Source organism: Saccopteryx bilineata, chromosome 5, assembly GCF_036850765.1.
Source record: "Saccopteryx bilineata isolate mSacBil1 chromosome 5, mSacBil1_pri_phased_curated, whole genome shotgun sequence".
NCBI lineage: Eukaryota > Metazoa > Chordata > Mammalia > Chiroptera > Emballonuridae > Saccopteryx > Saccopteryx bilineata.
The window spans coordinates 126,748,270-126,764,010 of record NC_089494.1 but is presented as its reverse complement, the minus strand read 5'-3'; the positions used below and the strand labels follow the sequence as shown (position 1 = coordinate 126,764,010).

The window sequence follows — 15,741 nt, the reverse complement described above, 5'->3', positions numbered from 1 at the left end:
ATATATTTAGTTTTTCAAAGATATCGGCTAAATAACTTACAAATGCTTTACCATCTATTGTTAACAGATACTTCATTTCAGGTTTGTCGCTTAAAAAATCACTAAGAGTATCAAACAGTTCCATAAATCTTTTCAAACAGTTTCCTTTAGATAGCCATCTGACTTCAGTATGAAGTAAAAGTCTCACATGGTCTTCATTTTGTTCTTCACAAAATAGCTTGAAAAGACGCTCACATTTGGCACTAGCTTTAATAGCATTAACACACTTTATTACTGTATGTAATACTTCATTCAGAACAGGCGAGATGTTTTTAGCTACCAAGTTTTCCCTATGAATAACACAATGCACAAGAATCTTTTCTGGATTCGCATCTTTCATCAATTTTAAGCAGCCATTTTTCTTGCCCATCATATTGGGAGCACCATCTGCAGCACAAGATGTTATATTTTTCATTGGTATATCATTGACATCTAAGTAGGTTTTTAGCTTATTATATATATCTTTGGAGGTATTGGTGCTTTCTAATCTTTTACAGAACAACATTTCTTCAGCAAAATGTCCTTTATCAATATATCTTACGTAAGTTATCAATACTGCCTCACTGTCTCTCAAAGTTGATTCATCCATTTGCAAGGAGAATTTTCTTGTTTTCAGCTTTTCAATAAGTTGTTTTTCAATATCCTCATTCATTTCATCTATTCTTCTGCTAACAGAATTGTTACTGAGTGGCATAGCTTTTACATCTTTGTCATCTTTTTCAAGAACCGTTTTAAGAAATGCTGATATTGACGGTTTTATTAAATTCTCTCCTATAGTGTGATTTCTCCAGTTTTAGCGATGAATAAAGAAATTTGATAACTAGCCTCAAGAACACGATTATTAGTTGAAGTATGAGCAGTAAATAGAGACTTTAATGTTGTTCTTTTTTCAAAATTTTTCTTTAAAGTTTTAAAGTAACTCAAATCTGAATTAATATGAGCACTATGTTTCGCCTTCAAATGTGCCTCAAGACGACCTTGTTTCATTGATTCGTTGGTCAAGCATTGCTGGCATAAAAGACAAAAAGGAATCCGCTCATTGTGAACAGTGGGTATGAACCCAAATTTTAAATATTCCTCCGAATATTGACGAGTTTTTTTCTTGCTTGCACCACTCATTTTACTATGGGCTATAAGAAATAAAAATAAGATCAATTAAAAACTAATATTAAAATATGTGTTAAAATATATTCAATGTGACATAGAGTAAACATATACTAAAAATTCATATTTATTTAAATGTATATAACACATTTACTACACTACCACCGCAAATCAAAAGGTATCTATATTTTTTCCACTTGACACAATTTTCTGGAAAGTTATGCTTCTAAAATTAAAATTGTCATTTTAATTATAGCCCCAATAATATTTATAAAATATTAGTGCTTTCTAGCCCCGATGCAAGAAGTACTTAATAAAGAGTTTAATATTGATAAAAATAAAATCAAATACTTACCAATTATATCTATACAATATATATATGTATATTTATTAAATTAACGAGCTTTTACAACAGTTTTGACTGACACTTATTTTAAATTAACACCAACTGAATGATGTGAAACACTACAGAAGTTGCGATGGGTCAATTAGGTGAGAATAACTGCGTTGTTTAGCGAGTTTTTAAAATGTCCGGGGTTCCCCTCGGCAGACGGCACGTTCCGTAGTGAACCCAAGATGAAGTTTACTTGATGACGCCAATCACCCAGTTGATATTTTTGTCTCGTCAAACGAAATTATACTTAATAATTATTTACTGCAATTATTTAAGAATTGCATTTTTTGTTAAATTTGGCACGGATATCTAGCATTGCATTTAAATGGCCTGGGGCAAAAGAGTTAAAGTCGTGTCGAGTCCATTTTCAAATTGCCCCCTTTAACTATCGAATTGCCCCCCTGTGGGACATGGGCCCCACGTTGGGAAACACCGCCTTGGAGCTTTAATAGTTTTGAGATCTGGAGGATGTGGGCTGGGAATGTAGAATATTTTCCACCCTGAAATGTAGAAAGTTGTTTGTTAGAAGAGTGAGGACTGTTCTAGAATGTTATCTGTCAGACACATAAGTTATTTTATGCTCACTCTGTTAAAGATATCTGCTGCCCACATTGCTTTCATGCTTGAGAAGGGGCTTGGTTATGCTAATATGTGTTGGGATAGGGCTTTCACGCCAAAAGGTTTTAAAAGAAAGAGGGTTGGTCAAATAAGTTTTTAAATATGACATATATGTTTGCTTGCTTTTGGTGTGGGAGACAAGCTGTAAACTGGCAAAGTTGTTATAGCCTAAGGCTTAGTTTTAAGACTAAGCCTTTCCCACTCTGGGGTGGTGCACTCTCATGAAGAATCCCATTATACCTCAGATAAGTGATTTGTATCAGAGACTTCCTTATTTGTATATTGGATTAAAGGTTTTGATTTCTGCAATATAAAATGGGGCAGACTGGGAGCTTGCTCTCTCTTGGTTCCTGAGATTCTTGGTTCCATTGGAGAGCAGAGAGCAGAAAAAGGCCATGTGGAGGAGAGGAGAGGCAGCCAAGATGGTGGAGTGCTGAAGGACAAGCCAGTTAGTGCAGAGTTTGTACAGAGAGAAGGAGATGGGAAACAGAAGTGAATTAGGCTGGTGAGGTTAGAAACCTTTGATTCTAGGAAACTCGGATAAGTCAGTGGCTTTGGGAGCCTTGAATGGAAAGGGAAATGTTTTCCCACTGTGTGTATTTCTTACCTGCTGGGTGCAAGCTAGGATTAAAAATAACGGCCCACCAATTCTTGGCTCCATTGTTTCATTACCATCTGTTCAAATCTAATGCAAACCTGCATGGGCCAGGCAGCTGTGATGGTGGCCATGGCTACTGGCTTTAAAAGGAGCTAGGAGGCATTTTAGAGAGACAGAGACCATGTTCTTTTAGAGGAGGAGCCCATGTGATAGCAGGGCAAGGAGGCCATGTGGAAGAGGCAGCCAAAATGGCAGAATGCTGAAGGAAAAGCCAGCTTGTTCCAGAGAAGAAGATTAGAAACAGAGGTGTATAAGGCTGGTAGGGCCTTTGATTCTAGAAAAACTGGAAAGATTCTACTGGTTGTGGATCCATGTGGAACATGTGAGTGGGTTTTGATGCACTGTGTGTTTGTTTTTTACTGTTGGCTGGTACAAGTCTAGAATAAAGAAAAATGATCCACCAGTTTTTGGCTCCACTGTTTCTTTTTTTTTTTTTTCTTTTTTCTTTTGCACACGGATCAGGACTTTATTTAAAAATTAGCAAACAATACTGTAGGAACATCGATATGTCAATTTCTAAATAAATAAATAAATAAATAAATAAAAATGCTGCATCTCCAATTTAGGCGGTAGACACCCCCTTTCGCAATAGCTCGAGTTTGAGTCTTCCACGTAGAAACCGGCACTAGACTGGGGGGGGGGAAGGGGGGGGAGCGAAGAGCTTCCTATTGTTTGAAAACACCAGTCTCAGTAGAAAGAGTGTAAAAACACAGATCTGTCGGAAAAAGTCTTGGCTGTACGGGAGGACCCCGGTGTCACAGTTTCCCCTTTTTACTTCATATGCGGGTTACCGGCTGTGCCGGAGGGTTGGAGCGTCCCAGCACGGAAAGGCAACTAGGTAGGGGGAGGCGGAGAGGGAAAAGGGATGTAGGTAAGACAGGCCTGCTTTTCTTTTTCTTTTCTTTTTTTAGGTACGACAAGCATAATAGTGTTTTAGGAAGACAAGTTACAAATGACTCAAGGCTAGCTTGGTTCTCTCACTGGGTACAAACGACAGGCTGGCCGCGGCCCGGGCGCTCCTCCCGCCGGCTAGTAATCGATGCCCTGGTCGCCGTACGGGTACTCGCGGGGGGAGTCTCGGTACTCGCCCTGGCACTCGCAGGGTACTCGCCCTGGCACTCGTCCGGGTACTCCGCCTGACAGTCGCTGTCACCGATTTCCGACCCGTTCGCCCCCGCCCCCTGGCTGCCGTTGTGAGTGACGGGCTCGGTGGGGGCGCAGGACCTGGCGGCGCGCACCTGCCGCCTGAGCCCGTGCGCGCTCACGCCTTCCCGGGACGCGACTTTGTCGGTGCCCATCTGGAGAGCGATGGTCGCGTTGTCCACCGGCTGGAGGGTGAGCTTCTGATCGTAGATGTCCCTCCTGGTGCCCGGCGCCAACACCCCCGCCTGGCTGGCCCCTTTGTCGGTGCCCATCTGGGGACTAATCGTGGTCTGGTCCAAGGGTGTGTCCGTCTGCATTTTGGGTCGCACAGGTGCCGCCGGGTCCCGTGGGCTGTCACCCCCGCCTGGCTGGCACACTTGTTGGTTCCTATCTGCAGAGCGAGGACGCTCTGGCCAGCTTTTACCTTTCCTTCGTCGAAACGTCGAGTCTGTTTCTTCGCGCACTTCACCCCGATGTCGACGGGGGTGTGGACGCCTCTTGTCTTCGCCGCCCGCGTCGTCTGGACCTGGGTCGTGTTTCCGTTCTCAAACAGGTCGTTGGCTTCGAAGATGTCACGCGGCTTCAAGCCGGAGGCCGGGATGGCTTTGATGAAGTTGCCGATATTCTCCAGCTGGGGCCAGTTCAACGAGTACTCGCTGACCTTCTTCACGGAGCCGGGCTGCAGCTCGTGTACGAGTTCGCCCAGGACGCGCCGTCCTGCTGGCCCCGCTGGAGGTTGGTGCCGATGCTCCTGCCCGTCACCTCCTCTCTCCAGTTCCGGAGGTCTTCCTCTGCCTGGTGGACGTACTTGGATGCGGTCTTGTTCTTGACCTCGGCCGAGAGGCCGTAGGAGGGGCCCTTGTTGAAGTGGGTCACGGTGGTGGGCGGCGCGGAGAGGCTGCGCTCGGCTCGGGGTCTGCAGTCGGCTGGGCGCGCCTGGCCCTGGAGTGGCCGCAGCGCAGACACTCGGAGCTCGCTCCCCTGCACGGATCGGTCCGACTGGGTCCCGCAGAGCCCCCTGTCCGCTCCGGAGTCGCGCACGCACTCTTCACTGTTTCTTTATGATCTGGCCAAATTAAATGCAAACCTGCACTAGCCAGGCGGCTGTGGTGGTGGTCTTGGCTGTTGGCTCTACATTATCAATGGATGAATATACGGTACCACAGTGCTTTGTGTATTCTTCTTCATGTTTCATTGTATTGTTATAGAGAAAAATATTAGTTTGCATTCTGGGGTTTATTGTCTGGACACTTGAAATCAGTCTGCTGTGGAGTGACCAGGTCTCCTGCTCAGTTTCCTCATCTGCTGATTTAGGAGTTCTTCTTAATCCACATACAGGTAAATGGAACAGGTGGGGTAGGGAACAAAGAGAAGTTGTAGGGGTGCTGAGAAGATTGGGTTTTCCTATGTTGCCTGTTTTGAGCAAGAAGTCATTTTCCTCCAGTTTCCTCCATGTGTCCCTAGATACTGCAGGAAAAAATAAAGAGACAAGAATATCAAGTATCTAGTTGAATAGCTATTTTCCCAGCTGTTTCCTTGTTTTTGGTGAGGCATTTCCTAAGTAAAAATAGACTGTATTTCCTGTGCAAATGTTAGTACCCATGGTATGGGTCTAAATGATGCAAAGGCGGACAAGCCTTTCCCTGGCTAGTTAGTTTATTCTGTAAAGTAGGATAGACAGTTATCAGGGCACAAATAGAGAAATGAGAACAAGGTGAGGTTATCTCACCCACCAAATGAGAGTCAGCAATCTTAAGAATACATAAAAGAAGATAACCAAATGTCCCAAAAGTTCCATGAAAACCTGTAAAGGGGACCTCGAAAGCCTGTGTATAAGCCTGGATAACAGGGAAACAAAGCCTACAAGGTGAGAGCATATGACTCCTAAGACCTCAAGAAGTGGGGCACTTAGACCAGCTGATTGTGCCAACTTATACCTTGTGCTAAGTGCACAGCTTTGCTTTATCAGTCTCTTGCTTTGCTTGAATGGTGTACCATGTCTCTCTCTTGAATACTGTCTCATGAAAAAAACCCATAGGCTGGAGAAGCATATGTTAAGCTTGTTCACAGGTTTACCTGCTGTAAACCCTTTGTGCAATTAGTGCAGGAGCATGTGACAGCACTATTTTAAAGATATAAGTGTTTCCCTCAGAGAATGAAGAAAGGAGATTGCAACTCACTACTGAGAGGTGCAGTTGGTTTTCTGACCCCTTGCCCTCTACTGCAAAAAGCAAGGGTTTTTTTCCCTTTTTATTTTTTCTTTTCTTTCTTCTTCTTGGCTTGCCTGTCTTTGTGAGCCACCAATAAATTGGAATGGGCTACCATCTTCCAGCTCCACAGTTCCTTTACAGTCTGCCCAAATTCACTGTAAATCTGCATGGCCATGGCCACCAGCCTTACATCTGTTGCAGCTAGCAGGATTCAGGTCAGATTGGTATGGAGCCACCAACACCCTTGAAGGGTGGGATAAAGGAGTGTTCACTGTTCTCCAGCATGTGGTTACCCTTGGCTGTCCTTTTGGAGGCTGTGGACTGGGTGTTTTTTTTTTACAACCATGTGAAAGAAAACCAGAAGTTCTGTGTTAAAAGCTGCCTGAGGTAAAAAGCTTCAGGATGAGCTGCAGACCAAGCAGCTACTACAGCTTAAACTGAGTGAGCACTGGAAAAGGAGGCTGACCAGATTCAAGAGCTGCAGTGTGAGATTCAGGCTGAGTACCAATAACACCTGGAACTGAAATGATCTCTGGAGAAGAAATTATAGGTTTGCAAGTTGCAGTATGCCCTGGAAGCTGAAATTTGGCACTGGCTGTTGTTGGAGAAACAACTGTGAGTTCAAGAGCTCAAGTCTTGTTCTCTATTGATATAGCTGTACATTCAAGACCAATTTGCCTTCAGTTGGGAAGGGAGACAATGGACCTTTACAGTATTATCCCAGGGCTATTTGTGTAGCCTGTCTTGTGCCATGGACTGGTGGCTGCTGACCTGGCTAAATGGAAACAACCAGAGGCGTTCCATCTGTACCATTATGTTGATGATATTATGCTAACTAGTGACTCTTCAGAATTGGAGCAAGCAGTTCCTATCCTGCTATCCTATATGAAAGCATGTGTCTGGGCAGTCAACAAGGGCCAATTACAAGAACCTGTGTTATCTGTTAAGTTCCTGGGGTTGTCTGGTTGGGTAAGACAAAGGTTATCCCTGATGCAGTTATAGATAAGATCCAAGCATACCCCGTGCCCACTATGGTAAAATAGTTATAGGAATTCCTACATCTGTTGGAGTATTGGCAAGCATTTATATCCCATTTGACTCATTTACTGCACCCATTATATAACCTTATTTGTAATGGGGTTCACTAGGATTGGACTGATTAGGCACAAGATGCATCTGTAGCATCTAAGAAAGCTGTCAAGGCAGCACAGTTCTTTGATTCTGCCAGGCCCTGTGAGCTTGATGTCCACGTAATTTCTGAGGGGTTTAAATGGGGCTTGTAGCAACAGACAGAGCACTTACATCAACCTATTGAGTATTGGTCTCAATTATGGAAAGGCTCTGAAGTCCATTACTCAGTGAAGAAACAGTTGGAAGCTGTGTTTACTGCCCTCCTGGCCACTGAGAGTATTATGACCACAACTCCAGTTATAGTCAAGACCACATACCCTATTGCAGGATGGGTGAGAGATTGGGCAATCAAACCTCATACTGGTATAGCCCAAACCTCCACCCTGGCCAAGTGGGGTGCATACTTGCAACAATGCTGTGCTCTTAACACAAGCCCATTGAGAGCAGAACTGCAAGAAGTCTTGGGTCCAGTCATCTTTGCAACCTTAGAGTCAGGTGCAGCTGGGGCTCAGGAGGCAGGACCTAAAATCAGTCCCTATCAGGAGGAGTGGACACCCATCCCTGAGAATGCCTGGTATACTGATGGTTCCAGCAGGGGCTAACATACCAAATGGATGGCCATAGCCTTCCATCTGGCCACTGAGACTATTTGGATGGCCACAGGTATAGGCCAAATCAGCCAGTGGGTGAAATTAACAGCCATATAGCTACTTGCCCATAATGAAACTTCAACTTCAGTGATTTTTCACCAACAGCTGGTCTGTCTATCGTGGAATTACCCTTTAGATTGCTACTTGGCACATTAACCAGTAGATGGTAATACACCATCCAATATCAGGTTAGGTCATGTGGCAGGGCTTACAGGAAATAGGACACCAGAAACAGGAGACAGTATATTGTCACAGGGCATGGCCTTCTAGCCCATCCTGGGAATGATGAGGCAGACACCTTGGTGAGGGTGTGATGGTTGGAGACTGTGCCTGCAGGTGACATGGCACAGTCGATCCACTGGAATCTGCTCAATGTAGGACAGAAAACTGTGTGGGCTATGGTTAAGGTGTGGAACTTTCCTGTGTCCTATGCAGAGGTACTTGCAGCCTGTGAGCAATGTGCAGTGCATCCTAAGGAGCACCCTTAGAGACAACTGGCATCACCTGGACAGATTCAGATAGGTCATGTTCCATTGACAAGATGGCAGATAGATATCATTGGACCCCTACCAAAATTGGACAGGTACCAGTATGCAGTCACCTGTGTAGATATTGTCACCAGTTGGCTTGCTGCTTACCCCTCCCATAATCCTGACCAGAGAGGGCAGTCATATGCTCTGGACCACCTGAGTGCTGCGTACAGGTGACCATTCATCCTTGAAAGTGACATTTCATGGGTTCTATGGTGAGGCAATAGTCTCAAGACCTAGAAGTGGACTGAAAGTTGGTCCCCTACCACCCCCAGGCTGCTGGTATCACTGAGCCGTATAAGGGACTCTTAACACAGGGACTGTGATAGGAGGTGGGCACCAACTCCCTTCCTGGATGGACACACCACTTATGGATGGTATTCCAGATTTTGAACGAGAGATTTTTATGTGTGTGGGGGCAGCCCCAGTGGAAGTCCTTCTGCATCAGACAGCTGCTCTCATTCAGTTGCAGATATGCACTAAGGACATTTTACTCAAGTCAGGCTTTGGATGGCAGGGCAACATGCTTTTGTCTGCCCCAACAGCACCCCTTAAAGGACAATGGCTTCAATAGACTTGGCCCTGGACTGTACAGGCCCCTCACCTGCGATGGGTGGCCTTATAAACACCGTGGGGGTAGGGGGCTAGAGGTGGACCTCCAGTTAACTCCCTGGACAACCAGCATCTGGCCACCTAACGTAGAAGTGTATTATCCCTTGAATGCTCAGGGGGACAGCATTATGAAGGGCACCTTTGCAATTTCTTTATAGCCCATAATGACTTCTCCCATCTTGCTGCACACCAAACCAGCAGATCCTGGTGTGCAGGCCAGTAAGGTTTGGAATGCCCACCTGGGCAGTCTCTGGTACCTGCTACTTTGCTGTCTGCAGACAGAACTTGGACTTTTATTCTGTCAGAAGGGAAAGATTTGCCTCTCTTGGTGCTGCTGACCACTCTTTCATTGCACCCATAGCTTATGCTTTGGTAATTCTGTTGCTGTAATCTGTACTGTTTCTGTTTATGCTATGATCTTCATTCCTCACACAGGGACCATCGCAGAAGATACCTTTCATGTAGATTGTGAGGCAAGCAACCCTGCATGGGTTGAGTGTGGAGAAAATGGCTGCTTTAGGCTTGCTCACAGTTTTACTGTTTGAAAACCCTTTGTGAAATTAGTGCAGGACCATGTGACAGCACTATTGTAAGGATATAAGTGCTCCTGTCATGGGGTGAAGAGAAGAAATTGTACCTGCTACTGAGAGATGTGGTTGGTTTCCTGATCCCTTACCCTCCAACTGTGAAAAGCAGGTTTTCCTTTCCCTTTGTATTTTTTCTTTTTCTTTCTTCTTTTAGCTTGCCTGTCTTTGTGAGCCTCCAATAAATTGGAATGTCCCACCATCCTCCAGTTCCATTTCCTTTACCATCTGCCCAAATCCAATGCAAATCTACATGGCCACAGCCATTGGCCTTACAACTCAGTTTTTCTCCAGTACCAATTTTGTTAGTACATCATCCTGGAACATCAAGCTTGCATGTTTGATCCCTGGTTAGGGCACATATGGTAAGTGACCAATGAATGCACATGTAAGTGGAATAAAAAAATGAATGCTTTTCTTTTTTTCTCTCTGTCTCTGTTTTTTTTTTTTTCTTTACAGAGAAAGAGAGTCATAGAGAGGAACAGATAGGGACAGACAAACAGAAAGGTAGAGAGATGAGAAGCATCAATTTTTTTTGTATTTTTCTGAAGTGAGAATCAGGGGGGAGGCAGAAAGACAGACTCTGCGTGCACTCGACTGGGATTCACTGGGCAAGCCCACTAGGGGGTGAATGCTCTGCTCCTCTGGGGTGTTGCTCTGTTACAACCAAAGCCATTCTAGCATCTGAGGCAGAGGCCATGGAGCCATCCTCAGCACCAGTGCCAACTTTGCTCCAATGGAGCCTTGGCTGTGGGAGGGGAAGAGAGAGATAGAGAAAAGGGAGAGGAGTAAGGGTGGAGAAGCAGATGGGCACTTCTCCTGTGTGTGCTGACTGGGAATCGAACCTGGAACTTCCACACACCAGGCCAATAATCTACCACTGAGCCAACTGGCCAGGGTGAGAAGCATCAATTCCTGGTTGCAGTACCTTAGTTGTTCATTGGCTGCTTTCTCATATGTGCCTTGACTGGGAGGCTATAGCAGAGTGAGTGACCCCTTGCTCAAATCAGTGACCTTGGGCTTCAAGCCAGCAACCCTGGGGTCATGTTTATGATCCCAAACTCAAGCCAGTGACCCCGTGCTCAAGTTGGCAACTTCAGAGTTTCAAACCTGGGTCCTCTGCATTTCATTCCGCTGTTCTATCCACTGTGCCACTGCCTGGTCAAGCTGTTTCTCTTTCTCTTGCTCTTTCTGTCTCTTCTCTCTCTTCATTCTTTAATGTCTCTGAAATAAATGGGTAAAAATAAATAGCCCAGCAGTGCTGGGGTTGAGAAATCCTCTTTTGGACCTTGGTCTCTGCACAAATGCTCCAAAGAGAAGTTGAAATCGTCTTCTTTTTTTTCCTCCTTCCATGCTGTTGTCTGTTTCTGTCACAGGTCCCGCCTTCTCCCTCACCCCACACGTGGTCTATAACCCAGCCCGCAGATTTCCCATCTGTGCTGTCCTTGGCATTTGTAAGGTCAGTGGCTGTGGTCGTGCAGGTTCACATTGGATTTGGGCAGACAATAAAGGAACTGTGCAGCCAGAAAATGGTGGGCCATTATGTTTATTAGAGTCTTGCAATGACAGACAAGCAAGTAGGCAGAGAAAACTGTTTTTCTCTCTCTCTCAGGAATCACATGCCAAATAGGCCTGGGAGGGAAAATAAAACTCCTTTCCAGGCAAACAATTGCAAACAACTGCCCCTCCCAAGCAGGCAGGAAATCTAATTTGCAATCTGTAGCCCTAGGGCAAACACCTTTTGTAGACTGTTCACTATACACATATGATGCTGCCCCATGCTCATGAACCAATCAGGCAAAATACAAGCGAGCAAACCTAAACACACTTGTTTGCCCATCAGCATCTATCCCTCCTAGTATCTTTCCATTTTAATATCAATGACCCTTCCTCAAAGTAATGAAAAAGTATCCATCTGTTTGAGTTTTCTTTGTTCTTTCGCACCCTACAGCTTTTGTTTTTGCTCCCTAACATAAAGGAGTCAGTAGAGAATGCAGTCTCTAGAGTTTTACTTACCCACCTCCAGAGCAGTCCTTCACCCAGGGCTCCACCCTGGATGCCTGTTTCCTAGCCCCATCTGGGCCTATTCCCTTTTCCTCAGACTCAGGAGCCCTCAAATATTTTAATGTTTATTTATTTTTGTGTTAAAACTGATAAGTCGTGATTATAAAAAATACAGAGCAATTGAAAGGATAAAATATAAATCCAGAGTCATCTCACTTGTCAGTATCACTGCTGAACTTAGGCCTATCTGCTTCGAACCCAGCAAATCTCAACCTGGGCTTAGTCACCCTAGGGGATGTTTGGCAATGTGTGGAGGCTGTTTATGTGTCCACTGAAGGGATTGGGGAGAGGATCTAATGGTTTTTAACAGGTAGAGTTCAAGGATACCACTAAACATTTTGGAATATATAGGACAGCACCCCAAATAAGAACCAGTCCAGCATTAGCCAGGATGCAATGGACGGAGTACTGTCCCAGAGTATCAAAGTCACCAGTTCAAGCCCCAGTCATGAGAAATATGAGACATAGAAGACATCTTCATTGGGTACACAACTGAGTGGAACAAGTAAATTAAATAATGAGTTAATGATTTTCCCTCCCCTTCTTCTTTTCCTTTCCCTCCCTCCCTCCCTTCTTTCCTTCCTTCCTTCCTTCCTTCCTTCCTTCCTTCCTTCCTTCCTTCCTTCCTTCCTTCCTTCCTTCCTTCCTTCCTTCCTTCCTTCTTTCCTTTCTTCCTTCCTGATAGATACATGAATTGACTAGGAATTACAACTGCCCTTTTTCTGTTCTGCTTGGCTGCCTGACCCCACCCTTAATTACCAGACAATCACCCCTGGGACAGAGGGGTTCCAGGAAGCTGGTTGATCACCCCAAGAAAGAGTATTCCAGAAAGTATACCAGCACACCCTTGCTTGAGGCTATTCCCAACCCTATAAAATTTTGCCTCAGTCTGTTTTGGGGGTCCTTCTTTCAGAGGAAAGTGCCCCAGCAGGTCTTTCTCCTCTAATAAAACCTACACACCTGGGGCCCTGGTCGGTTGGCTCAGCGGTAGAGCGTCGGCCTGGCGTGCAGGGGAACCGGGTTTGATTCCCAGCCAGGGCACATAGGAGAAGCGCTCATTTGCTTCTCCACCCCCCCTCCTTCCTCTCTGTCTCTCTCTTCCCCTCCCGCAGCCAAGGCTCCATTGGAGCAAAGATGGCCCGGCCGCTGGGGATGGCTCCTTGGCCTCTGCCCCAGGTGCTAGAGTGGCTCTGGTGGGCGTGCCAGGTGGATCCTGGCTGGGCGCATGCGGGAGTCTGTCTGACTGTCTCTCCCCATTTCCGGCTTCAGAGAAATACAAAACAAACAAACAAACAAAAAAAAAACCCTACACACCTGGAGTTCAAGTGCCGTCTCATTTTTACATCTGGTGCCAAAACCTGGGACGGGGCACTGGTTGCCTGGATGATCCCCTTGTCGGCCGAACCTTTCAACCAGGGAAGCAGTGGACAACGGCAGCTCATCCAGGCTAACTCCCTGATTCTGTTTGGTTGTGTGAGCGCAGTTGAACAACCAGTAGTCCAATCCTTTCCTGAACCCTGCTGGACCAGGAAAGTAAGGAGTTTCTCCCTCTCCTTCCCTGGTTGGCCTCCAAATTTCTCTCCAAAAACACCCCTTCCTGGTCGGACAGTTTTGACTTTGGACCCTATATCTATGAGTGGTCTGCCTCTACTCCTTTATGGACTTGTATGAAAGTCTAGGTGCACCTAGCCAGGCCCCTCTACTACATCCAGGGATCTTGGCCTTGGGGTGACAACCTCTTGTCTGAGACTCTCTTTCTATGGAGATTTTCTTCCCTTAGACTGTGACTGAAGGCAGGGACACCCCCTTCTCTCACCAGTCTCCTCTAGTGTGGGCTTCTCTCAATCCAAACCGTCCATTCAGACTCCCCTCAGAACATGGGCTCCTCCCAATCGCAGGCCTCAGAGACTACTCCTCCACTCCTTTGGGACTACTCCTTTGGGATGCTCACTCTACTCTCTGGGGTTCACAGTTTGGGAGGTTTGTAGAAATACTCCGAGCCGCTAGCTTCTACGAACTTCCTCAAAAGTCTAGGCACCTAGCCAGGTTGCTTTCTAATATCATTACAATATCCTAAGAAATCTCGACAACTTTTGCCACCAGACGGGGAGAGCATCAGAGATTCCTTATGTACAGACTTTTCTTCTCCCTTTGCTCCCATCCTTAATTTCTGTACTGCTTGTTTTGGCCAGAGAAACCTCACTAAAACATCCACTCCTAATCCTTCCTTCTCTGTGGACTCCCAACTCTCTTTCCCTCTTGCCTGACACCCAGGGGCACCCCTTTCTTGGGACTCCTCTCTAGTCCCTCTGTAAATCTCTTTCACTTGAGTCTCTTCCCTCCAGAAAACCCCTTCCCTCTGCAAAATCCTGTTTCTCATTCACTTGAAAATACCAGTCTCTCTCTCCTCCCCTGCTGGCCAGGGGCCCCTCCCCTCTCCACTGTGTTCTTAAATCCCTCCTCCCTCCTTACAGACAGGTGGCTCTGTCTCTTTTTCTTCTTTGACCCGTTTCTCCCAGCCCACCTGTTTCAGCTGTATCTTACCCATCCTCCCACCCCACCGGCTTTGGCTACAGCTATGCCCTTCTCCCCACTGTCTTCTCCCCTGTCTTCAGAGCTCTAGCACTTTAACTTTCTCCTCCTCCTATAGATTCTGACCCTCCTTTTTTTCCATCCAGCTGTTCACGCTGTCCATCTATCCGCTTTCTCTATTTCTCCCCTCTATGCTGGCAACTCCCTGCCATCTCGAAAAACTTAAAAAAGCAGAATTGTATATTAAGCTATGTGAGTAAGTAATCCATATTGTCTCTTTGTTTGTCAGAAAATATCTCCAGTATACTTTTAATTGAAATAAGTAAAGCATGCTCGTTTAAATTCCTTAATTCATAATTTACATATAAAATCTTTGTTTAATGTATAACTGTGCCTGTTTACAAGGCCTTAAACCAATAATTACCCACCTCTTAAATCAAGGCTTACTTATCCCCATGGATTCTCTCTGCAATACCCCCATCTTTCCTGTTCGAAAACCTGCAGGAGCTTATCACCTCATACAAGCCTTACATCTAATCAATGAGGTGATAGTTCCCCTCCATTCAGTAGTCCCTAATCTCTACAAGTTACTGTCACACATTCCCTCAAACACCACTCACTAAGAATGCCTTTTTTTTTTTTTTACCATTCCTCTACACTCTGACTCTTACTTTCTGTTTACCTTTATTTAAACTGACCCAGCAGCTAATGCAGCCCAACAACTTACATGGACTGTCTTACCCCAGGGGATCAAAAACAGCCCACACCTGTTTGGGCAAGCACTAGCTCAAGATTTAGCAACATGCAATCTCAAAAATAATACTCTCTTGGCGCTCTCCGTCAGATTTCTGTCGGAGTTCCCGCTGTTTGGCCAAGCTAGACAATAAAGCTTTAATGTGTAAATGACGGACCTTGCTGCTGTCTTCCATAATTCGGGTCCCTCTGAATTTGGATTAACATTTGGTGCATGGGCCGGGAAAGCCATTGGACTGCACATCGGAGCTTTATTGTCCAACCCCGGGTAGGTGTTGGAGACTGGAGATGGCAGCGGAGTAGGCGGACGCACAGACGCCCAGCTCTCAACACCAAAATGGAATACAAATCAATTTAGAAAAAATCAGCATAAAAAACCAACACTGAACTGCAAGAACAGCTCTCAAAAACCAAGGAGCAAAGAGGAAGCCACAATAATCCTGGTAAGGAGTGCCTGAAGCTCCTCTGCTTACAGGAACGGAAGGGTGGGGTGAGGCTGAGAGCCCAGAGAGGATTTCACAGAGGAAAAAGAGCAGAAACTACTTCTCACAGCCACTTACCTGGCGACCAGAGAGCAAGGTGGGTTGAAAAGACCAGCTTATCTCCCAAGTGGAAAGGACAGGGAGAGGGACAGACTGTGAGGAGCTAAGGTATGCAAGAAACAAAATAAAAAAGCTGACTCATTCGTGCTGGAGGTGGCCATAGCTGGGGGAGGGACT

At 45.6% G+C, this 15,741-nt stretch overlaps 1 pseudogene; it reads right to left on the bottom strand.

Moving 5' to 3' along the window:
* Window positions 1-3,842: 3,842 nt before the first annotated feature.
* On the bottom strand, window positions 3,843-15,198 carry LOC136306538 (calponin-3 pseudogene; annotated as a pseudogene).
* Between the last annotated feature and the right edge of the window lie 543 nt (window positions 15,199-15,741).